The sequence below is a fragment of the Anser cygnoides genome, chromosome 6, assembly GCF_040182565.1.
Source record: "Anser cygnoides isolate HZ-2024a breed goose chromosome 6, Taihu_goose_T2T_genome, whole genome shotgun sequence".
NCBI lineage: Eukaryota > Metazoa > Chordata > Aves > Anseriformes > Anatidae > Anser > Anser cygnoides.
The window spans coordinates 37,465,517-37,492,526 of record NC_089878.1 but is presented as its reverse complement, the minus strand read 5'-3'; positions in this window follow the sequence as shown (position 1 = coordinate 37,492,526).

Below are 27,010 nucleotides of genomic sequence, written 5' to 3'. Positions count from 1 at the left end.
GCTTTCTAGCCATCCCTTTTGCAATGGAGTTCAACCATTTGATTACTCTCTGTGGTTTAAGGATGAACTTTGTTCTAAACTATTAGTCCATGGCAATGGACTAAGTAGTTGATCTTTTCAATGAAAAATTGATTACACAAAAGTTTGGCACAGAACTGAAATAGTGCAGATATTAATTGGTTTTTAAGCAGGGAAAAATGATTAGTCATTGAAAGTTCTAAGTTCTGATTTGAAATAAAGTTCCATATTTCAATGAATAAAAAATTCAGCTTTATTGCTTTTCACAAAGGTTGGCTTTATGTTTTTTTTTTTTTTTTTAAGAGATTTGGATACTGAAAAGGGAAAATTGGAAATCAAAAGATTTTTCTGGAAACACAACTTTCCTACTTTGTTGGTATTTGCTCCATAAAATTAATGCATAACAATAATTCAATATAGAGACTGCCAGGTCTACACTGTCAAAAATTTCATGCAAAAACTTCCGCATTACAGTTTTTAATTGTTACATCAGCTTTTCCTTAATCTAAAACAAACAAGCCAATCAAACTCCCCAAACCAACCCAAACCCCAGCAGCATTCAAGGCCGATACCCAGGCATACATGTCTGCATGCAGAAGAGAGGCCACATTTCTGCTCTGACCCGTCATCCCAGGTAATTCCACCATTCCAGGCAGACTCACACGCCTTCTGTTATGTCCCAGGCAGTTAACTAAACCTGTTATTGCTTCCTGTCAATCCCCTGACAGCAGCCATTAGCACAGCTCATTGAAATGTTGCACTGAATACACAGTTTCCCTTCTGACCAGAGGTGCACAAGCAAACCTAGTTTTGTATATGATGCAAAACCCATTCTGCTTACCGGCTGAGCAAAAGGAGCTCAATTTTCATCTCATCTCACCTGGACATTTCCACCAGTGAAATGCAAAAAGCTGCTATCTAAGGGAAATAGGCTATACCTACTGAGAACTTGTTTTTCCCATGTGTAACCATCCAGAAGAGCCAAGTTATGCACAATGAGCATGGCTGGATTCATAAGCTCACATTTGGAGTTCAAAGGCAAAGCAGACCAAAGCAGAATGTGGGAAGAAAAAAGTGGGGAAGAAAAAGAACAAAAATTGCTGGCTGTAATCTGGAAAAAGGACAAGATAGAAGAATTTTTCCTCAGATGTTCATGAGGAATACGACAGCTATCCTAGCATGCAAACACCACACAGGGCAGAAGCAAAGGAAGTATTTACCTCTTCTTGTTATTTAAGAGATTCATGCTGTCCAATGCAGAGGAAACTGCAGTCAAGCTCATGGTGAACAGATTTCAAAGATTTCATTCAGAAAGATACAGTAAAAATAAGAACAGTATGTACAAGCACATACATGCTCTGGAAGACAGGAGGTGAACATCATGGTAAGGTAGTTTCCTGACCTAATAGCTAGAAGTGCAACATGTTTCTTTCACTACAGGTAGCAGATACCAACAATATCATCCAAAACATAACCTCACTTCTGATGGTGATTTGAGACTCTACAGCTTTTAAGTATTTGTCATTAAATTCATTATCTCAGAGGAAGCAAGCTTAACAACTAACTTTTCAAAGTTTCTGCACACTACAGAAACAGACAAGTGAAAACTAAAACTCTACAGCCTATCAGCAGCTAGAAGGAAAAAATTCTTTAATGAGACAGAGGAAAAAGAGCCAGGAGTGGGATGCACCCACTGAACATTGCAGGAAAATAATGAAATGGGTACTCACTGTTTGTGTACAAGCACTGAAGAGTAAACATCAGCATCCTGCCAGGGAGGCAAACAGCTCCCGTTCTGTTTGTGAAGGTCTCACGCAGCCAAGGATGCTAACAGGTTAAATGGTCGCATCTAGGACGCTTTCCATCTGAACAAGTGTACTCTTAAGGGAAGTGTCAATATTTCGTGGAGGACCAACAAGTTCAAGTGGTATTGAAATGCATCTCAAATGAATCAAGTGTAATGAACTTGGCTAATGGGTTTGTAAGCATTTGAAATTGTGCTCATTGTTGTTATTGTTAAGCTTGGATGCAAGAAGAGCAATCAAACTGCTTTATCTGGAGGAATACGGGGACAAGTGTAACCAAGGCACTTAATGAATGCTGGCAAAACATCTTTGTTCCCAAATGACTTGAATTCATTTCTTGCATACATATGGATTTTCAAAGTGTTTCACCTTGAAGTGGAAAGCTGCAAGCCGAGGAGTCACGAACTACTATTTGTATTGAAAATACCTTGAAACAGGGCCTAGGGGGCTGAAGAGAAACTGTCCACCACAACACAGTTTCTAAACTTGGTGCTTAAGGTTTCAGAACAGCAGAGACCACACACCTTTTACAGACAAATAGGACTGCTGAGATTACTTGTTTCTGCAGCTTCAGAGACAGTGTCTAATAGCTGTCAGTGTAGGTGAAAATGCCTTCCGGGGATGAGAAATCACTTCTGTGGAAGTGCTTTTCCTCCTATTTCTGGCACCTCCGATGCAAGACCCATGTGGCCTGAGTGCTGGCTTTGGGAAACATCCCCAAAGTGAACACTTTCCACATTTTTTTTTTTTAAAACCAGTGCTCATTAAATTGTGACTAATGACTCCAATACACTACTGCAGATCTTAAGACATGAACAAAATAAAAAAATCACTTTACTTGGCTAGCCAATATATTTCAGACCCCTGCATAATCAGTACTCTACTTGGCTGTTGCCCAGGAGCCCTCTCAGGAAAGCTATAGATTTCTGAAGTCTCCTCCATAACCACTAGATAAAATGGGAAGTTTCAAACCAAGAAACAATGTTGATTTTATGATTTTCTTTTTAAAGCAGTTACCCCCTACCTTTGAACAGAAAATATGGCAGTAAAAATAGATTGAAATGAAGGCTAATATTGTTTAAGCATTCAGGAACCCTGCAAAAAAAATCATGGAGGAAAAGCATAAAACATAGTAAGAGGAGAAAGGTAAGAAGTCACTTTTATATTTTTCCTCACATATGGGTAGAAATTGCTATGTGCTTAAATCAGTGACACATATAACCATGTATTCAGCTACAGTTCTTACTTGCAGGTCTCCAAGTAACACTTAAAGAATGTGAATTACTCTGTGCTCCAAAGACAATAGATTCTCTCCTGTATATCTTGGAAAGGGAAATTTTCATATTATATTTGTAGTTGGTACCATACAGTGAGGATTATCCACTCCTTTGAGATAATACTCACCACATTGTCACTGACCACTGATGCCTGAATAAAGCTGTAGAAAAACTGTTTTGTTTTTTACATTATAGAAGTTAAAGGGCCATCAACCATCATAAAATTTTGTGACAAAGTATTTAAAGAAATGAAGGAAATATGAGTTATGCACTCTGACGTGAACATAATTTATACTTGGCAATAAGTTAATAGGTGACTTAGGAATCTACTATTAATAGGAGTCTATTATTGCCTATTTCTTGAAACTCATTTTAGACAAATATATGCCACAATTCACTCACATATGGAGCTTCGACACTTCGTGTTAAAGATTCTTCAACAGCATCTCTTCAGGTCTTGCTTTGTGATGTATGACATTAACACAGATCTCAATGTGACATACCTCTTAGCCGTTCATGCAATTTTACACACACCTAGATTGCTGTGTTGTGTTATAGCTTGTGTATTCTCTCATTTAGAGGTTATGAGATGTAAACATTCCCTGTGGCTAAGTGCTTGTAATTAAATACAGTGCTGAAGAAGCAGCTAATTACAAAATGTTTTGATGATAGCTGTGTAATACCTAATAACCTTCACAGTGAAACAGCTGTGAAGAAAATACTAAATTTGTTAACATTTTCCAGCAGTGCTCCATGAATATCATGTTTACATGACTGCCGGCACTAAGGACCAGATGTGACAGGCATTAGCTCAGGGGCTTTCGGGGAAATCACAAGAGCTTGAGTGGATTTGGGGCCAGTCACTGGGGCTAAGTGTCACCTAGCCCCACCCAGGACCCCATTTCAAATGCACACGTCCCCTTATGGCACACCTGGGCTTGGATATCTTAACTTGGACACCAAAGTAACAGAAAAGGAGATATTCAGACAAAAGCTGCTTACTACCTCCTTGTGAGAAGCTTGCATCTCAGGATATACGTGCTTTGGGGCAGCGTGTGTATTGTCTCCCCTTTGCTCTATACTCCACAGGGAACCTCAAAGCCAAGTATGGGATTTCTGGTTTCAACTCTTGGACCAGAAACTAAAAGGTAGCATTTACAGCATAAGTATAGTGACCATAACTCATGTACCCAAAACCTAGCTATTTTCTTTTGTAGCAAATCAGCCCCCAACAGTTACTGGGACTCTGCAGCTTACCAAAGTCATGAATGGGCTCATAATAAAAAACATCACATTTTTCCGTGCTTCAAAAGCGCAATCAGTTTTTGCAAACCACAGAAGTCAAACAGATCACTATAAGGGACAGATTGTAAACAAATTTCAACTTCATATGCACATGGAAAATGGGGACAATGCAAAATCAATAGCAATATACTTACTAATATGAGTCTTAGCCACAGGCTGCAACATGGAATGCAATATACATAAGATAAACACTTACAATGCAACACAGTTCAATAAAATGATAGATATTCCAAAAATAAAGTGTCCCCAAAGAAACAGAAAACATAATATCTGCCCTAAGAAAAGAAAATACTTGTAGTCTCAGTAATCAGTATACAATGATTTATGCCTTCAAGGCTAGCTTTGCAACAAAAAGTGTTTCTGAAAAAAAGTAAAGTTCTTCATATACCAAAGTCCCTCAGATAGGCCAGGCATCCCTGATCTACTTGCCAGAGGTAATGACCAGCAATACTTGCAGGGAGATGTTCTCCTCCTGGATGGGGGCTGCCTTTGGGGCTGTATTAGACAGAAAGCTCAGTAACCTCCTGTGACCATAGGAGGGGAACCCATGGGGAGGAAAGGAGTAGATCTAAATAAAGCCCAAGCTCCCACTTTGTGGCAATGAACTTTTCAAAATGGGATAACATCGTCCTCATAACACAGTGCTTTCCAAAATTAAACAATGTAAATGTAAAATAAAAAAATAACATTTTAAACGGAATTTCCATTTCCCAAAACTTCAGAAGGTTATTGTTCTTCCTGCACTTCTTACCTCTCATTACTGTGGGACAAATTTCTTACAGCATTGACAAGGTTTCATCTGATTGCTGCATGAAAAGAAGACACAAATCAGTCCTCACTATCCTGTTTAACAATCATCTGATTTTTAAAATAATTCCATATTGCATGTGATTTGCAGGAGAGAATCAGTTTGATGGCTGTCTCACAATACATCAAATCATTCAAAACTTACCTTCAAAACACCTAGCTGGACTTGTTGCACCAGAATAGACCAACTACTTTATACATATTCATATCCAAAGCCAATCTTTATCATTTGCCTGTTGGAAGGAGCCAGAAATTAGGAAGGTGGCAAAATAAGGAAACAGTGATTTTTTCTTCTTAATTCAGAGGCACCTGCACACATTGAAGTTCAGTCCAGTTAAATGCAGGTGCTAAGGATGTGGTTTAGTTGCTCCTTTTTTTCCCCATCTTGCTGGGTTACTTGCTTTAATTCTGTCTCCACAGTGACTTTCACAATCTAATGACACCTTGCAGATCCAAGTCAAGAACTAAAACAGAACATGGCCAAGCTTCCTTGAGCACCATCTTATAGTGCTCAAAACTACAATTTCCCAATAAAAATAGAGAAAGCTGTTTCTTCATATAATTATTCTGAAGAATAAGATTTCTGTGGCTGTAAGATTTTTATTACCAAAGAACATATTTTTGGCCAGCAAAAGTTTCTTGAACTTGAATGAGTGAGTACTATTTTTCATTATGTTAATTTAAGTGGTAAAAGGGTTTCCTGACTGACACTAATTGATGGTCCCCTCCTGGGGCTTAATTGACTTGAGTTTGTCTCTGTAAACCTGCACTGTTAATCAGCTCCTTACCCACTCTGAAAAATGTTTGCAGCTGAAATGTCAGTGGGGGTTACAGACAGACAACATTGATTTTAAGTAAGGGTACTTTTGAACACTCCAGTTGTGGTATTTCATTAAATTAATGTTTGCCTAAGCTTGCTCTAAAGAAGAAAGAGATAGTTTTGAATTCATTTACTGTTAGAATTTTGTTGTTTTGTAAGCATTTCATTTAGGTAAGTGTTTCCTTTTATCTATTGCAAATCAGTAGGCTTAGATGACTAGATGTTAAATACTGTTTTAAAACATACAGAATTAGCTAAGATATAAAGCCATCCTGTTCCTCAAAGGAAAAGTCACCCTTTTGACAGCTACATCCACAATATTCATGCAGTGATTCTATATTCTGAAAATGAGGGGAAAATTGTCTTGTTAGAGATTGGACAACATCCTTTCTTCCACAATAGAACCAGTATTGAATATTTCCTGAAGTTTTAGTCTACATCAAAAATGGCTATTAAGAACCTTCGTATAAATCTTTCTGACATTATGCAAGTTACGTTTCTCCCAAGTCCTAGAGACATTTCTTCAAAGAGTGTTTGTTTTAGGACTCCACAATCCTCTGACAACACTTCCACCTTCATGATTCATACTGAATTACCACAATCCTGTGCCAGTGTTTGCAGGGACAATATCCAACAGTAAAGACATCATAAAAGCTATGAAATAACTTGAAATAGGCATTAAAATGTTCATGTGTATGTGTCAACTCTTAAACTATACCCAGTATTGAATTGCCCTGGCACCTGCCCTTTGATTTAAGTACTTGGTATTTTGATTTAGAAAGTCACTTTTAAAAACACTTACTATAGTCATAGACCTTTCCCCAGCTACCAGTAATAGTTCCACCTTCTCATTTTAAAAGACACCCTATACTCATATCAGTTCACCAATTTCTTAGGAAATCCTGTGTAATCACACTATAAGCCATTACTTATTAGTAGTAGGGCTACTATTATTATAAACATCCAAGATGGGCAATAGTCACTGAAAATTTGTTTCCTTCTTATAACGCATATAAAAGTGACCTCATAGCTTTGTTTTTTAATGAAAAAGGGTAAGTAGAAAAGTATTTGATTTTATTTGCTGATTACAGTAATTTTCCACTATCAGTGTCAAAGCAATGGTTAAAAACAGTTTTAAAGAATAGAAAAGTGATTTATGAAGCATAACCAGTTATTTTATTCCTCTTTGCAAATAGTGGAGATCCTTGGTAGAAATAAGAATTGCTGAGCAATGACATTGTAGGTGACACACAGGCAGAGAAACTACAAGTTAGGAGGATTATTTCTTTTCAGAGTTTAATTCTCAAAAGATGTTTGGGAAAATAAGGTTATTTATAGCTGTTTTGCTTTCAATTATGCAAAACTAATCCACAAGATATCTTCAGGATGTGACTTTTCCTATTGCCCTTAGTTATTGGCCAGGCTCCCAGCTTTTGGTCCATCAGTGTAGAATTGCTGTCCTGCAGCCCTGACAAAAGCAATCCTGCTCTACTGATATACGCTCATAACGCTGAGCATTCTACCGACCCTCTATGCTGACTACATTGCTCCTCTTTGCATTCCTCTACTCACTACCTTTTATAAACCCATCAAATGTTAAGTTGCATTTATCAGAACATCCACTTTAATATCCCTCCTGGTATATCAAGAGCTTAGCCTTTTCCCATTCAACATCAGTTCCCACCAACCAGCATGGTTTAAACCATTTAACCATCCAAGGTTATTAAAACTATTACCCTAATGCTATCTTTTATTCTTGGAAGAACACTTTAGAAATACCTGTAAAGGTACTTCATTATTCCTCCTCAAAACTCTTCATAACTCATCTACTGTGAAGTACTTTGGAACAGCAACCTGATGTCGGAGGGAGTTTTGCCCTGTGTTTGTACACAGCTTGCCATATGGTCATGGAAGCTATATACAAATTGATAATAAAGTGGTATTTGGTAAGTTCACAAAATGCTGAACCATCTCCAATTTTAATAATATATACCTTAGTGGAAAACAGTAGTAAACATGCTTAAATCTGTTTTTATATAGATGTATATAAATTACTGGAATAAAAAAAACACATAGCAGTTTAACTACTACATCAGCTGAAAAAATCTGATGTCCTAAAAACAGCAACATGAATGGCCTTTAAATTGTTAAATGGTTTTGACAGGGAATGTTAAATACATGAAGATATGCATACAATGTACACTGAGTTATTTTAGCTCAAGTTTGTTTCCTAAGCAGTCAGAACTAGCAGGTTGCTTTGAATTCACTAGTCATAACAGGCTGACCCAATTTATACAAGCACACTTCAAGTCTCCAGAACCATTTTTCACATCTTTCATTGAACATCTTTTTCTATTTGATGGCTGTATTGTTTAACCAGTCTTATGTGAAAAGGCAAAATATACTATCAGGATATATTCTTAAAGTTAAACTGAGGGAAGGAAAGATAGAAAAGATTAAGAGGGTTCATGAAAACTTTTGATTATGAACTACTCCACAGTATATAAAGCTCTCACAGATGAAATTAAACACTTCACTCTTCAGAGAGACGCAACAATATATTTATTGATATAATGTAGTGATCTAACAAAGCTTAAACATAAATAAGACAGCAACTTAACAAGATTGAAGATAAGGTACACTTGATTTTTCTCTGCATAGAGGACAGGGTAGGTCAGAAGTGTTAGTGAGAGCCTCTGTCTGAGTCACAAGGTTCAGAGTGGACACTTGCTTTTTAAACTCCTTGAACCAAAGAAGTAAGGCTAAGTGCAGCTAAATCTACTCCTAGTCCTAGACTTGGTCAATATTTTTTGTCTAAAAATTTCTATGCGCACAAGTGATCTAAAGATGTAGTCTTAGTGACACTTACAGAGCTTAGCCAGCTGTTAATCACTTCCCCACGATCTGTTGCAGCAAGGAATCTTCCACAAGGAATAAGGGATCTCTGCAGTTGGCATGACCTAGAGAGGTGGTCCTACTCAATGTGTTCAGATAGGCAAACAGCTATCAAAGCCATTTCCTATTTCTTCATTTTTGCTTTTCTTGCCCACTTGATACTCTGTCCAGTGTCCTTTCTTCCCCCTCTTGCATGATACAAAATATATAAAATACATAATATGCCCTTCACTGTTACATCAAATCAATTCTGTTAGTGTTGAATAACAAACCACTGAGAAATAATTATACTGTTCTTAAATACAAGAAGAGTAGTTATAAAGCAAATTACAGTCTGGATAAAGAATGAGTCATGTGCTTACCCTAGCAAGTTAGAGTCATATGGTGAAAGCTGCCATAAGGATTTCTGCTTTATGAAATATTGCTGATGTATAACCCTGTCTTTGGAAGCTGCCATGCAAAAGAATTTATAACTATTGTAAGAAACGTAGCATGTGTAATGAAGTGCATGATAGTGAGATTTTAATAGTTGTGACAGGATAAAATTGTTTGCTAATTTACATGCCATGAACCACACTATCAGGCTCTAGGGATCTTTTTATGCTAACGTCATTTAGGATAAACCAAAATGTGATTCCAAATTAAAAAATACAGACACAGCTCAAAACAGTTAACTGTCTGTAATAAACACATCAAGAATTTAACTAGAAGTGACAAAAACTAGCAGAAAATAAGTCCATAAGGAAACCCTGGATTGTTATTAGGTTATTTTATACAGTCCAAAACTGACCTCGTGAATTTGTATATTCAATACCATATGGTTATCATGCAGTAGTACAACCTTCAAGCGTTTATACCGGCTATTATTGATAAAAAATGGATTTCAATAGGAGTTTGAGCTCATTTCCGAAGACTTGGGTTATCAAAAATAGAAGGCTCAGATTTTAAGCAAGTCATTTCACCATGTAGTTCTAATATTAGCTACATGCTTAATTAAACAAATGAAAACTCCCATTTCCATTGGCTAATAGCTAGTTATTGTGAATTATACAGATCTACACTGCTTTTCTAGACATCCTAGTTTCTACTAGAAGAGTTACAGTTTATCATCTGGCTGGTCTAATTAACTTGCTCTTTCTGCTCAGATACTGTAGTTGTCACAACTCAGTTAATTAGGCATATGCAAACAGTCGTGTTCTAAGTTGGCATCTTCTGAATTACAGAGTGTTAGCTGACTATCAGAACTTTTTCAGGATGAACACTTTACACCTGTATCCCCAAGTTACTACTGAAACATCTAGTGGCAGGTAATTGTAGCCTTGTGGGAGGCTTTCAAGCCTATCTTGACATAATCAATAAATTGTGATCCATGGAGAACATGTAGGGTACTGGAAATAAGCATTTGTCAGGTCCATGCTTTCTTTTCCACTTGCTATGCTGCATACATTTTCACAAGGACTTATTGCCCCTGAAGTTTTGCTAACAAGCAGCAAACAAACCCTTACCAATCAGCTCATGCTACCAGAACACACAGAGGGAACTTTGTTCTCCTGAAAACAAAACGCTTCTATTAGTTAGACTGATTAAGACAGTCAAGGCATGGTTTTCCTTTCTCAGTTTCAGAGGTTCTCAGGTTGTCCCTGATTCTCTTCTAAAAATTTACCCTTACTATTTTATTAGAGAAAGTAAAACTAGGTAGTCATGATAAACTACTTGACCCTTCAGAGGTAACACCTGCCTTCCCATGCACCTTTGTAGAAAAAAGTAATCTCTTGTAGGTTTTCAGTGATACTGAAGAGAAACACTTATCTGCTTTCAGACCTCCTCCTTCCCTGGTTTTATCTGTATTAACACACAGGTAAAGGAGATTCAACACATACTACATAGTTCCTTGTGCAAAAGAAATCCCTTGAATTAAAAAAATAATAAAATCAGAAAAGAAACAGAGCTAACTGAGGTCTCTGAGCTGAGCTTGCCGTGTACTGTGTCTGTGAAGTCTAGAAGGAAAAAAACATTCTGGGACATTCTTGCTAAGCACCACTATCAAATTGTGTCACCACATTACTGTATTATGTTTCAGCTTTTAAAATATAAGCAGCAGCTCAAAACCCCATGTATTTTGCTTTTTTCTTATACTTCAGGAAGTGACAGATATAATCAATTGTGTTTTTTGATATTAGGAGTTGCCCGTGTAAAGTGCTGCCAAGGAAGACTCACCATCAAGAAATAAACCCACAAATACATGGTTGCTTGGTTTTGGTAGACAGAGGCCCTTTGTTAAGTCTAAGAAAAGCATGAAGTAGAACTACAACTAATTATGTACTGATAAATGAAACAAAGCCAAAAGAAATTCTATCTTGGGAGTGAGTGTTTTCAGAAATAGTAGCTTCTGAATCTGTTTTAAGCTTTGACCACTGTGGACAGTTATAGTAATTAAATCTAGAATACAAAAATGCATGGAAAAGAAAAGCAGCATGCATTTCTGACAGAGCTGTTTCACAACTGAATATTCTGGCCCAACTCTTCCCATCAGACATATTCAGTGCCTTCTTTATTCCAGTAATAATATTTGGGTTGCTACACAGCCAGCAAGACTGACAAGATAAATCAGTCAACAGTCAGTCCCACAGAAAAAAAGAAGTTTCTCTATCAGTAATGTGTACCAGCCTAGAACATACAAGAGAAGAATATAGAGATTGGTTCAGGGGGTGAATAGGGAATTGAACATTTCAGTGGCTGCACGAGCTGAGGTCAACCCCAGGTCCTCAAGAAGCCACATCCTGGTAAAAACAAGTACAATTATTTTACTAAGTGGACATGATTAGAAAGCTAGGTTTGTTATCAGCCAGTTAAGACCCAAGACTGAAAGAATCGCCTCTTGCAACCAAGAAGTGTATATAATGATATTTTGAAAACAGCATTGAATAATCCATGAGATGTTCTGACAAGTTTGCCTTACATCAACAGTCAATTGGCAGGAATCTCATTAAAACACCACTCCCTTTTTATAGTCCCAGAAAAAATCTTTGTTAAAAATTGTAGGGTTTCTGATTCCTCTATCTAAAAAGTGAGGCTGTACAACCTTTTGATACATGGATTAAAGGTAAAGAAACAAACTACTTCACTAAACATACTAGGCTCACCATTGCCAAGGGAAGAGACCTTGGATGCTCTGTTTAAGCCTAGAGTTGATTACTTCTCAGACAAAAGGTGTTCACACTGGGGAAAACTACTTTGCTTTAATATCAAGTTGCTGTTGGGCATCTCTATAATACTGTGCTGTGTCTACAGTGCCTCCAATAAATATAATAAAAAGTAGTAATGCACTGCCATGCTACACTATGACCTCAGAAGTGTAACAGGTGGGGAGTACCAAAATCTTAGAGATGGGGAAAGCAACACAAGAACAGAGGAAATAAAACCAGCTCTGCTTTAAGCCTGTCAGCAAATGAAAGGAATTTACAGACAGAAAAAGAATCAGTATGCATTTAAAAAAATGCAAGAAATTATTATGAGGGACACCTGAGCTGGAAGAAGAAAGCTAAGACTGCAGTGACTTTTTAACTCCCCACTAAGGTGCTGTACAAAGATATTGGACAGTTGGAGGAGATAAAATTAATCAATTTTAAGTTACAACAGCCACTGCAATGGCACTACAAGAGCTAAAACACATCACCTGACTCTCTCAATCAAGGCTAGAGAAGCTACTCCTTGTGCCCAGTAAGATTATATTTACTCTTCCTGGGTCTACCTGGCCTGGTCTTCCCACTTTTTTGGTTTATGTTGTGTTTGTCTTTACAGAGGGTGATTTTCATGGAGCTAAGCCACAAATATTGGAGGGAAGAGTTACTGTCTGTTCATAAGCAGCATGCCATAACTAAATAGGTATCAAGGTTGCAATATGACCGAGTGTCAATAGCTGACACTGAATTGTGATAATAGAGGCAGAATTGCATAAAGGAAGTTCTCCTCACTCTTAAATTAGATTATTTCACCTGTCTTATTCAAGGTTTTCTTTATAAAAAAAGAGAAAGCCTTAGAGTTCTGACTCATCTGACATAATGACAAGGAAAATAAGAACACGATGCAGCAAGCAAAAAGAAGGCCTGTAACTCCAGCTCTGTCCCCAAAATCTGTAGGATCTGGAGTAGTCTGTCTCCCTTTGTGCTTCTAGGGAGCGGATTCCCCTTGCACATATCCCAGACCAAGCAGACATTCTGGGGATATAAATAAAGTACACAAAACTCAAACTCCAGTTTGTGGCAACACAAGTAATCCCACATTATTATATTTATGACAAAAAAAAGTATAATTCCAGGGAGATTATGAAAAATAGTGGCAGTTACCCTAAAAAGGCATCAAATCTCTCCAAGTGCCATCCTTACTGGCATTTTTTAATTTCACAACATCAAGCTTTCCATACTTTTAATTGACTTTTTTTTTAGTTGAGGCAATCAGACATTGATTCTACTAATAACAGCAACACAAAAATACAACTTTCTGAAAAAAATAAACAAACAAAAAAGCTTTCCCCAAATGTGCCCTCAGAAACTTAACTTTCAGTAATGATGCTTATGCTGTTTCATATTTTCAGCGTTGCTCAGCCTCTTTTGTCGGAGCCAGGTGTCTACATGAAGGGACCAGACCTTCAAAAGCAATTAATAACTCATACCTTCACTCAATGAATATTCTAGGAGCTCTGAAAAATCTGTTCTCCTCCTTTTCAAAGTTTAACTATGATTTCATTTAAAAAGAAAATAATGCAAATAGAAGGAATATATTTGTGGCAGGCTTGCAGCCACAAACTACTAAAACCTGAAGGAGACCTGCTATCACAGCCAGAGGAAGCCTGGAGACTCTCCATGAGACGGGGCCATGGGGTACAGCTTCTCTTGTTTCTTCTTCACCTCTGGCCCCAGGTGGTGTTGCAGCTTACAAGAACCAGCCAGAGAATTTGAGAGGACCTGCTGCATGTCAGAGCACTTGGCACAGGATCTCTTCTAAGTGAGGGACCTGTAACTAGATGGATCAGCAGGAACACTAAAAATATTCTGTTTCTTTTGGCAGGTTCTTGTCCGCAACTAAGAAATATATTTGGAACTACTTAAAGGGTAAAAGTTCCTACGAAATTTCTAAGGATTAATCAGGAATTTCAGAGTGCTCTTAAAGGGTTTAAGCATTCTTTAAGCACCTTGACTCCTAAGCACTGGAAAGTGATGAAGCATATTCAATACACCTACCTCCACAGTGGAGGGGGAGTTCATCCCTATTACTGTGAGCCAAGTCCAAGTTCAGCTAGCCAAGCAAGTAGCTGTAGATCTCCACAATGTGAATATATATACGTGCATGTCTTTTGGGGAAATTTGCTGCAAGACATACATATCAACTAAGCAGTTCTTAGTGGAAAAATTCATTCATTCCAACTGCCCTTACATTTATCTAGCTAAATGAAGTTTTATAGCAAAAAGACTGGCACAGACAGTTTCTCTGCTAAACACAAGCATGGCAGACAAGGTAGGAGTAACTTTTGATTTTTTTTTTTTTAAAGAAGCATCTTTAAAGATTAGATCAGGTTCAGTAGGAGGCAACAGAAAGCACCCATACAGCAGTATCTGCAGAGGTTTGCCTGGATGAATTCATTATCACTTGGCAAACTAAACACTTTCCTCAGGAAAATTTTCATCCTTTAGAGTTTTTGATTTAAAAACTACTTAGTTGATGCAGCTTCTTCACAAGTCTATCTTTCTTAAAAGCACCTCTGGCAAAAAGTAGAGGATAAAGGCAGAGCAGAGCCAAGTGACCAAGGCTCTACATGCAGCTGATGCCTACATGCAGCAGCCTGCTGTATTCCAGTCAACACCCTCAGGAGATGAGGGAAACCTTGACTGTGAAGCCCTTGGCTAGCCACAGCTTGGAAGAAAACTTACCTTACAGTAAGGAACAGGGGGAAAGACACTAAAACAAGCAAACTCACTGTATTGCCAGATACAAGACTCATGCAGCTTCTCCAGTAACATACACACGCCTACCTCCCTGCTGGCCCCAGGCACATTCTTATCCCTCCCCCAGCAGTCTCCCTCAGCTTTCCTCCCTTGCTCTTAAGTGCTCTTCCTTGTGATTAGATATGTAATTCCTCACACCTGGGCTGTAAAGCAGCCTGGTTTACCCTACCCTCTAAGGACACACAAAATTAAGTATATGCTACGCTGTAATCTGTCTCAGGCTGCCACTGCTTGCACCCTGAGTACAAGTTGGAAAGACAAGACACACCTGTTGAAAGCCCTAAAAATGTTGGATTATGAATGCTGAGTAATGAATAGAGTCTTGGATCTCTTCTAAGAATAAAACTGATGGGAAAATTAACCAACTAGTGGGAATTTCTTAACTGTGTTACATATGTTGTGTAAATTGAAGTGAAGATGAGCTTCCTAACTTGGGAGTTAGGGATCTGAGGCAGATATGCAGATTCCGGCACCTCAGAAAGAGAGGAGATCTGGAGAGCAGTAACTGTATTTATCCCATTTCTTACTGCACTGGGAAGTGCATTAGAAGAACCCAGGCTCCTAATGGGGAAGGTCCTCGGGGCTGTCCCTGCATCTGTCTGTCACAGCAGCATCTCGTGGGTGCCTGGAGGAGCAGCCTGTCACCATCGTGGGCATCATGGACAATTCTGAAGTCATCTGCAATTCACTGATGCTATTGATATTGTGAAATCCTGGTAGGGGTTCTGAGCAACTCTGGGACATCCGATGTGCTCTTGGAGATAAGTGTTTGTTTTCTGCCAGTTGCTGCCTGCAAGGAGGTCTTGCAGGTGGTAGTCACAGGAAGAACCCTACTCCTCTAGTGACAGGGCGCTCAAACCTCTGCAGAGGCACCACCGGGCACCCACCGGCCTGTTCCAAGCCAGTGGGGTCTGTTTTTGGACACCTGGCTCCACGGAGCAGAACTGCATAGATTAGGTCTGGCTAAAAGCAGAGGCAAGAGCACATAGGGAAAGTTTATGTGGCTTAGATGAGTGTGAATTCCAGAGAAGGTGAACCTAAATAAATATCATATAACTTATTTCCTTCCAAGAATGTATTTTTTGGCCACTTACTGATCAGTTAATCCTCTTTTTTTATTCTTCTCCCTTTGGTAAAATTCCCAAGTTATTACAGGTGATATCCAGGGACACAATATCCACAGCTCCACTGTAGTATGTTTTACTGCTTCCAATAAAACTTGTACAAAGTTTACAAGCTGAACTTGAATTGTGCCCTTACTGGAAGCATCTTGGACCCTTTGGTTCTGCATTTTCATCCCACAAGACGAAGATTATCCTCAGAACTATCTGAATGACAAATGAACCCTTTGCATCATTTCTCTTGCTTCTCCTTTTCATAATTTCTCTCACATTTTTCCTTCACAATGTCCCAAGCTTTTCTCTTTATATATCTCTCAAATTTTGGCATATGTGTATACTTCAGCATGGGCTTGCCTTGAATTGCTAATATCATATGCTATACATGCTTTCCATCTTGCTGGAGTGAATGTGGTAAAAGAACAGAATGCATTTCTCTGAGATGTCATGTAACATAAGATATGCAAATTGTCTCTGATTGGGAAGAGGAGATTATTTTTCCTGTCAAATACATATGCTTTATGTACACTGCCTGTTAGAACGATGTTCAACAAACATTTGATTTTTAAAGGCTGGAGTATTCTGAAAGTGAGTTTTGCATGGGAAATCTTCATCTGCAAGAAGAAAAATGAAAGTACTGCACAGCGTATTCTGTTATCAGGGCTAAACATGGGGCACAAGAAGGGTCTGAGGGGAAGCAAGCAACAGAGACTGCCAAGTTTGTCTACACAACGCTGGGCTTGCGCTTTTTTTCTCGACCTGTGTGGTGGGACAAGGGGAGGGAAAACGCGCAGCACCTGTGCCAGCCTCGGCACCAGCGCTAAGAGGAGGGAGGGACCATTGTTGGGACACGGTGGCTCTGTGCAGGCTCTGTGATATCCATAGGATTTAGCCAATCTGTTCCTGCAGATGGCCGTTTTATGCATGATTTACCTGGCTCGATGCAGCTCCTGCTCCCACACCAGCGCTGCCAGCTCACGGGTTAGAAAGCGGCAGTGCCCCGCATCCGTTCAGCCTGCTACTGCCCCAACACAGCGAGGGCAAGGCCTCTGGGGTTTTGGTCTGCTTTCTTTTATTTTGTTTTGTTTTGTTTTGTTTTCCTGAGTTATTCTCTATAGCACTGAATCTTTGCAGCAGAATTTGTCTTTTTTTTGTCTTTTCCTGCTGAAGATTACAAGTAAACAAAGGAAGCAAAACACAAAAAAATGTTCTTTGAGCCAGACACTGGGACAGCACATACACTTGTCATCCCTCCATGAAGCACTGGCTATTAAAGCTGTAATATTTCCACTATATCTCAACGGCAGTGTAACAAGACTGACTCTGAGTGAGTGCATGCATCTGACCTTCTGTGAGCATTTTCAATATACTTCAAAATATCATATTATTTACCAGTTGTGGGAAAGTGTTCTTTAGTAAGTAGTACAAAGCAATCACAGTGGCTTTGGAGACTTTAAAGATTTCCTAAGGAGCCACTAGTGTCTGTAAGATGCCCTTGGGGCTTCTGTTTTGCACTGTGATTGTGCAGTGTTTTATTTCTGTCATAAAATGCATACAAAAGGAAAGGAAAGAAGCAATCTTCTACAGCTGGAAACCAAATTACAGGACTCTCTTGTAATAAGGAGAGATTTTCCCCAAAGTGACACAGTGGGACATTAAGGCTTTGATTTTGATCCTACCTAAATGAACAGGAAAATATTCCATTGACTTTAGTGGTTCATGATCAAACTCCAAAAAAGCTATTTAAAATGTTTCATAGGTGATTTATGAGTGCAGTTCTATACATGTTCATTAAGGGTTATTTAATTATTTTTTTTTTTCCTGGAAATACAGAAGAAATATTAGCTAGTTCTGTGGTTATAGCTGTGTGGTGATGTGGCAGTGGTATCTCTCTGATTCTGTTGATGTACTTACTCAGATAAGCTTTACATTAACAAGGATTCACAACCAAGGTTTTGTTATCTCTACTGTTGATAACTGTCAGTACGCATAAAGCATTTATACCATTCATGCAATCAGCAAATAAAACACTACACTTCAGTGCTGACAGCGTGTTGGTACATTCAGGATCGGAGCAGCACTGAGAGGTTTGAGTTGCAAACAGTTTACTATCTCATCTGCCTTTCAGAAGTACTTCCAGAAAAGGGAGAAGAAAAAGTGAGAAGGAAGAGTTTCTGAGAAGGAATCTCTAGCATAAAACTTCAGATTCTCTTTGGAGAAAAAAAAATATTGTACGTATTGGTAAATTTAATGCTACATGTACCATATATTGGTGGGATTCACATTTAGGAAATTCTGATTCCATGGCCAATTTTACAAAGTCTGTACTTTCTATTTTTGCTGTTACTACATGGAAGTCCTAGAACAGAGCTCTACTTGAGAGGAAATAGAAATTTTACAGTGATAATTTTAAATATATATAAAAGTATAGTTTAATATAATGCAAGGAGAAAGCAGTTGTAATCCACTTAGCTTTATCTTTTTTGTCTGTGTCAAACTGTAGCTAGCAAGCCAGCTACCTCTGGGTTATATGTAGAAGTTGATAGGATAGTTAATGAATCACCAAATGAGGGTTCTGCTTCTTAGACTGTTTTGCAAATCCACAACTGTTTCATTGCAAAGTCTGATCTGGCTTGTGTCCATCCTCCCATGTACTACAATGGACTTTAGAAAAGGTTAATAGTCAGAAATTGATACAAGAATATTCACATTTTTGGTTGCTAACTGTTGAAGAAGAAATGAGCTAAAATTGAACTAATGGCTTGCCTTGAGAGATTTTGATAGAATAAGATCATCCTTAAATAAAGGCTGTCAGGAATAAGTCTTCCAATTTTGTGATAGTCACTCAAGTCAGCAGAATAGCTTTGCTTTCCCTCCAGAAAGTATATGCAGTCTGCATACATTGGGTATAAAATCACAATATGGGATAAACCAGGCAACTTCAGGACAGCAGCTGATGAAGCTAACAAACCTTTGAAGGAAAAACACAAGCCTTTTAAAAGCAGCCTCCTGAACATCCACAGAGGATAATGATTTTGGCAGTTCACTTTATTAACAAAATCCTTGGTAATACATTCCCGTAAGCTCACAAGTGCAGCTTTCATGCAGGCAAGCAAGCCCAGCCTGCCCAAACCTGAGCTAAGCCCTCCCAAACCCTAAGCACTTCAATAAAACCCAATAATATCCCTATCAAATGTAGCTGCCTTTGCAGTTTTTGTTGTTGTAGTTTGTTTGTTTGTTTTGACTCCTGGCCATGGCTTTATCATTTGCCTTTGTCTTCTGTTGTAGCCTTTACCTATCTGTGTGTGCATCACTGGCAGGCTGGCACTTGGCTCTCAATACTGTTTACCTGCACTTTAGCTCAGTGAGTTTATGAGATTCCTGCATTACTTTTAAAAGAAGCCAAAGGTGGTGTCTGCACACAGACTAGCATGCTCTGATGCTTTGCTGCTCTGGGGTGGGAGGTCTCCTCTGCCCTTCCTGCCCCTGCAGTCCCCCATCTCTGCTGCCAGCTCTGCACTGGCAGGGCTTGTTTATGCATCACAAACCTGCATCACCTAGCCAGAGCATCACATATTTTTGCTGCACGCGTTTTCCACAAAGTTATGTATTTGGGCAGCAAAGCTGGTGCAAAGCACACGGTTGAAGCATTTAATAGGGAGCAGGGGATGGGGAGCGTGGGATTTCCCCTTTCCAGTGGCAATAAGTTCTTATGTCAGCTCGCTGCCTCGTGGAAATGCACCCGCAGGCATCTAATTGGTGCTGTAATATCTTTTAGTCTACTGCTCTCTAAAGCAGTGTTTTGTTAGGGTCGAAAACAGCCAGCACAAGAGAGCAGGCTAAAATTGATATGCTTAGACTAAAGCTGCCAAGAGGGAGAAGCAGCACACCCCGAGAGCAGCCGCACAGGGCTGCGCTCAGCAAGAGCCTCTGCTTGGTATCATTAATGTTACACACCCTTCCGCAGAAACCTCAGCTGGATTCCTCGGGGAATGCACCAAAAGCTCACATTATTATTTTTGTTAAAACCATGGAATGAAGCTAGAATGACACATACCTGAAAGAGAGCCATGGTTACAGCACTTCCCCAAAACGCAGAAGGCGCATCCCAGTCCTGATGCCGTTCAATCAATTTAATCACCTGCATGGCAGCATACAGCCTTGCCTCCACTTGGCTGCTACAGCTCCGTGTCCTAGTTTAGTCCTGAGCATGAATCTCTGCTTCAGGGGAATGATTATGCAGTTTACATGAAAATCCACTGCATAAATAACCGGTCTTTGAGGCAAGGACTCCACTCCAAGGTTCATTCCTTTTAGCATCCAAACCTGAAGCCAACGTAAATCTTTTTTTTTTTTTAATTATTTTTTATTTTTATTTTATCTTTTTCACAATATACTTTGAAGCCCTTTATGTAGAGCGAAGCACCTTGAGAAGGAGAGATGATGGGCGCCTTCATCCCAAGTAGGCTGTAGAGTGGTGGCTGGCACATGATGGACAATGAGTCAGGTTCAGGTCTTCCCAGTCAAAGTTGGGAACTCGTCATGTTGCTCTTGCCTCAGGCAAGTGCTCTCCTTGATAAGCAATGAGTAAGGAAGGATATATAACCACCACTCTGAAAGAAAACAGAGTCTGCAGGCACATTTTGTGTGAGCCACATTTTGTATGAAAATGCATTTTCTGTGGAGCATTACTAGAAATCTAAGGCTGTGATGGGCACGAGAAAAGTATAGCTCAGCTGAGACTAAAGTCCTTTCTGCAGCCAGTCTTGGTCTAAAAGAGGAAAGAGAAGAAGCTGTAAAGGTTGTACATTATCACATGGCATTCTGGGGGAAATACCTTCCTGAACTGGTCGCAGCAATTTCTGGAAAGCTATTGCATTCAGGTGCTTTATTAACAACTCCAGCTTTGATTGCTTGATATGTTTCCTGCTCAGTAATTGGAAGCTGTAAATCACTGTTTAAGCCTCCAAAAATGAAGTGATCTTTAAGTAATTGAGAGTACAGTTCTCTCAGTGATATCTCTGATCCTCTGAGATATAAGAAAAGTACATTTCTAACACCACAATACACTTAACATTTCTTTAACTAACTCTTTGGAGATTGCAGGGAAGTTGACTTTTGTTTAGGCAGACGTCAAATTCAAACTTCCAGCAGTGCAAACTGGGAATAACATGTTCACAGGAAGCATGATGGCCTGCCACCCAAATAGCTTTTTACCTAGATTTTTTTAAGAACACAAGCAGTATCAGTAGAAGCTATCTGAATTGTACTACTGATTTTACCCAGAAACATTGAAAAGCTGGACTTCTGAATGCATATAGACTATGAAGAGGAGAAATAACCAATCCAACAATAAAATTGTTCTGGAATAAACAATAGGCTAACCTTTCTGGAAAAGTATTAGTTCAGTTTGAGACCTGACCTCTCATCGGAGTAGACCAGGGTCAATTTCCAAACAAGCATTCAGATCAAAGTTAGATACCATAAGAACTAAGTCGAAAGCATTTAGCATGAGAACAGAGCTTGAAACACAAAACAGAAGTGAAACTAGAGTTTAAATAAGTAAGTTCCCAATGAGCAATTGAGAGAACTTTTGCACTGTGTGGGGCGTTGCTAAGACCTGGCTATTAGGAAATGCTAAAAACATAACCGTATTGGAAGCCTCAGTCCTCTCTCTGGAGATTAAATGCCAGGCTGAATCAGGTTGGAAAAAAGGCACTCCTGTTCCCCCCAGGCTCCACAGTCTGCAGTGTATTCCCAAGGGTATCCATCAAAAGTTTTAAAAGTGTAACTTTGCAAAAGTCTCAGCTTTGGTGCAGAAGCCTAGAAGAAGTACCACAGGGCTCAATTCCCTGCTTTAGGTAAGCAGATAAAACATGCACTTTTCCCCTCTAAGGAACATTACAGGTGGGCAGCACCTGTGCAGCATGGGTTCACAGTATGGCAAAGGATGCAGGAGTTCAGAAGACAGACAGAATTAGCAAGATGGGACATGAAACATAACCTGTAGCAAACAGTCTGCCTCTCGCGGAGTGGGAAACCTGGGCTCAAGTCCATGCTTCAACAACAGTTTATGCATTGCCCTTCATTAGGGTAATTGGCTGCAGAAAGAAAATAATGTTGGGGGTTGGAGCACAGGACCCATTGTTTCCACAGAGTCTTTCAGCCTCTGAACATCCCTTCTGTTTATGCATTACCTGACTAATTATGGAAACCTGGATTTGGAGCAAGAGGGAGCTGTGACCCAGATCAGCCCTTAGTTTCATTTCTAGGTTGGCTCATTTCAGAGATAAGGTGTGTCGGAGACATAAACTTTGTCTTCTGGGATGTCTTCTGCAGCAAAGGAAGGGATTGTACCTCGGTCACCTGCACCTTGGCCAGTAGTTCCCATGCTGTGGCCAGAAGACATCAGGTGCTCAGCAGGTCACACCGGGGTGGGTGGCCCACCTGGGGTCCGGGGCACTGCTGCACCCTGCTTCCTGCTGGCCAAATGTGGCCAGACAAATGTTTTATATTGCATTTCAGTCTACAGGGGAAAAATAAAAATAAAAGAGGCGGGGAGGGATTTTTGGAAATTATATAAAAGTATGTATTTTTTTTTTTCTTTTTACTTTAGGATGTCTTATTTAAATATTGGTGCTTGCTCTCTTTTTTTGAAAGTGAAGAGTTTCAAAACTCAGCTGTACAGCTTTGAATATTTATCAGAATACCGAAGATTTAGCTAGAAGCTTGTTTTTGGCTGTCCTTCGAAGTTTTTAGTAAGGTTCAATTTCATGTATTCATAACAATTTTATTTGTTTCCTATTGAGTGACAGGCTAGAGATAAAAATATCTTTGAAGAACTGTTTTTTCATTGGCTATGAATATAAGTCATTTTTTTTCTTTGGATCCCTTTGGCAGAGCCAAAAATTCAGACTATTTTAAGGCAAATTTCTAATGGTAGCTTGATAACATCGGGAGAGAATAACTATTCTTGAGGTAATTTCTGTTATTAATGACACAATTTTTTTCCAACTTCTATTGTGTGCTGCAATTCTTGTGACAGATGTTGGAGCTGCAGAAGGCAAAGACACTAGACAGTACAGTGGTAGAACCTCATTAGGAAAGAACATTTTAAAAATAATTACCTAATGCTGAAAAAAATAAAAATGAAATGCAGTTACTTTTTCCTTAAGTCCTGTTGAATCTGTCTCTGATCTTGTTAGTCAAGAAAAAGAAAGTGCCTGTCTTTGATAGGCTGAAATACTTCATCAGGAACAATTCTCTTGGCTGTTTGGAATTGGCATAGAAGTTTTTATGCAATGTGTTGCTTGATTTAGTTTCTGGCATGATGATCTCTTTCCCTTGGTGGATTTTCAGCTGCTTGAGAAGAAAGATGATGGATTTGATCTATGTGGGGAAAAAAAAAAATCCTCAATGAAGCAAACTGGCAATTTCATCTAATTCCAACTAGAATGAATGAACATCACAAAGATGCTAAGCAAAAACAAACAATAAAAAAAAAGCTCCAAATGTATTTATATCATGCATTAGCTTTCATTGGCAAAGAAAATATTTTCCTGAAAAAAAATACTGAGTAGCATCACCAGACAGCTTCATGTCCAGACTAGGAAAGAAATACTTAGACAGCTTTCAATTAGATTGAGCCTTAAAGCTTATCCTTGCATGTAATTGGACTCCAGACATACGGGTGTATGAGCCCTCTGCATTTATTGCTGAAACAATGGAATAACTTTTCTTAGAGCACAGCTCTACTAGCGGCATAAAGGAACTTTAAAATCTACCTGCGAACCCATTTTATATTCCTCTTAGTTTCTGCTTGCAACTTCTCCTCCTTTCCACTACAGATTTTATCCCTGGTTTTCTCTGCACCTGAAGGCTGCAGGTCTGGGGTAGAAATTTGTATTCCTCTATGTTATTTCTCAGAGCTTGCAAGCCAGGGCAAATGCACAGTCATTAATATGTGTATAAAACTTTTGCAACTTAAGAGATACTTAGCTTCTCATCTTGGTCATTAGCATAAAAACTCTTTGGATAAATGGACAAACTCAGAAAATATCCAGTTCTCTAATGAAATATTAAATCAAGCTTTGGGCCTGTATGGCTGAAGTGGCTTAACTTGGCTCTTATCCATATGTAATTGGATTTTGAAAATTGTGTAGAAGAAATACAAATAAGTAAGATGGGTAGGCAGTATAAATTTTGGTTTCTGGTTCTACATGCACTGGGATGTAAAGCATAAACCAGTAAGTTTTTCTTTTGTATTCCTTTCCATTCGGCAGTGAGATTGCTGCAGCTTATTATGCTTCATTATGTATTTAGCAAAATTAGTAAACAAGTTCAGTAGGTGAATAAAGAGGATCAGTACATGTGAAACTGTGCAGGAGGAAGTCACAGCTACAGAACTTTGCATGAAGAAGCAGCTCACAGTAAAGGAAACCTGTGATCCTTCATCATGCAGACACAGAGATCATCTGAGAAGGGGGCTGTTATTCTGTAGGGTAATCGAGAGATTATGGTAAGGGTTGCCTAGATCTCTATGTTCTGTTAAATAAATTTGTGTCTCTACAGATGGGCCCTAGCGCAGCCTCTCATGAAGCTGCTTCAGCACAGGGCTGGGAGAGTGGCACCTCAATGTTCTCACTGTTTCCCTTCTGCTTCAATAAAATGCTTGAAGTTCTTAAAAAAAAAAAATCTACTGAAAACTAATAAAGACTAGTAGGTTGCTGTAAACTGAGTTTTGTACTAGGCCGAACAAAACTTTTGCCAAAATAAAATAAAAAAGTTAATTCCCTTCTTCAACTCCATTTTCTACACCACAGGAATATCCCTCGGCAGCTGATGGTTGTGGTCTCTTTTCTACAGTCTTATGAAGTCTTTCAAAGTAAATATTGTAAATGTTTGAAGATTACTAATCTATAAAAGTGGATGGCTTGTTTTACTGCTTCAGCTGCCTCTGCTGCCTTAATGGCACCCCTGAGTGCTATCCATCACTCAGTAGGATAGCTTGCAATATCAAACGCCCACACCTCAGATCTTGAGGTGACTTCTGGTGTGTCCTGTCTCCCTCTGTGCTGCACTGTCCTGTTGGGAGATGCTGCAGGTATCATGTAACAGTTTACTGCTCATTAGACCCTTCCCTTGTTTCAGCTACACAGGACCTCTCTGAACCATGAAGAGCTTGTGATGTACACTGGCCCCTTTCCTTAAAACACGTGACGTTAGTGCTCCCCTACTGTGGGCATCAGTACAAAATGAAATCCCCATGCGCAGACCCACCATATCATTGCTGCATGTGGCTTCTCCATGAGGTGGCTGAATGTACCTGAAACTGGATGTTGGGGCACTGCTGGGGCAGCCAGACCACCACAAACACTGGGCAGGATTGCCCACGGCCTACTGCACCTTGATTCTGTTGTTTAGCCGCATACTTTTCATTCACCACGGATCAAGTGCAATTGCTGAAGGGTCCTGTCAGTGAATACATGCCCCATGCACGTGCCAGCTCAGGTGGCGCTCATGTATGCACCCTGTTTGGCAGCCAGTGTCTTCTCTGCCAGGGAAAGCCAACCTAGACTGTACGTGCACCAGGCTTTGGTGGAGGAGAGGCCCGCACCAGCCATGTGCCCCAGCAGCTGGTGTGCAGGGTGGCTCTCGTGGAGCATCTGGCAAGGAAAGTGTCGCACAAGCCATCAGGAAGGCCACACTCCTTCCTGAACTCCGGGCTGCTCTGGGCTGCTGGAGACATTTGAGGCTGATGTGCCTGGTGAGGCAGGAGAGGGCCATGAGCTGTGTTACCCCAGCACTAACACTGATAGGGAGCAGGCCATCGGCATTCAGCTACAAGAGCTGGCACTGGCACTCAGCTACTTCATGAGCCATTTCGAAAGGCTTCTTGGGTGCTCATGTTGCTGACAAAGATGGCTCCGGTAAGGCTTAGATTTCCCATGGTAGCTTCTAGCAGGCTTAAGGTACTTCACAGTGTGTATTTTTAATGAGCCCAGTGGCATCCCCTCTTGTCAGTTCCAGAGGTGCTCCTCGAGGCTGAGAAGTGTGAATAATCTGTGCCAATGCCATGGGTGCCTTCACAAGTCAAGGTGAGTCCTTCATCTGAAGAGTCTTAAAAATCTGAGCTTGTTTTGGAACTGCAAAGGACACTTCTTCACCCCAGGAACACTCGCATATTAATGTGTTTTTGAAATGAAAAACATGGTTACCACTAAGAAGCTGCAATGAATCCGTAGAGAATCTGACAAAACTGATTACTGCATTATTGTCTGATTATTGTATTGGAAAAGCACAGCTGTTCCAATCCAATTTCGACGTGATGGAAGCTCCTTAAGTTTATAAGAAGAAGACAGGAATTTCTCTTACCATATCTTCCTTTTCAATGTATGGTGATGGCACAATGTTATGCCGACTGTAAGGTGGAAGATGCGTTTTCTTTTCTCTGTGATACTTTACCAGTTCTCTAGGACTGCTGTATCTCATCTTGCATAACACAGCAGATGGGAGAGGGAACAGAGTGGGGCAGAATCCAGTAACATCCTTTGGATGGTTGGACTGGCAGATTGCAGGAAACTGTGTTGATGGTACCTGCCAAGTCACCAATCAGTCTGAATCAATTAATTGTCAAACTGGCACACAGCTCCTAGCAGGAAGCTCCATGTCTCATTCCGGTCTTCTTTGTTTTTCTATTTTTATCATTCCAATGTCACTCTTATTAAAAAAAAAAAAAAAAAAAAAAAAAAAAAAAAGCTTTTTTCTTTTGTATGAAGGTTCATCCCTTTGTTTACTGACATCTTGAATATCCATACTTCTTGTAACTCTGTAGATAATGCATCAAAGTCAGTACAGACTGATTTTGCTAGTGTTTAATGTTTTCTGGATAACAAATTGTTTTCAGGAAGTGAAAATATTATTCAAGGGAAGATATGTTTAAGATATCAGAAGTTAAAGTACC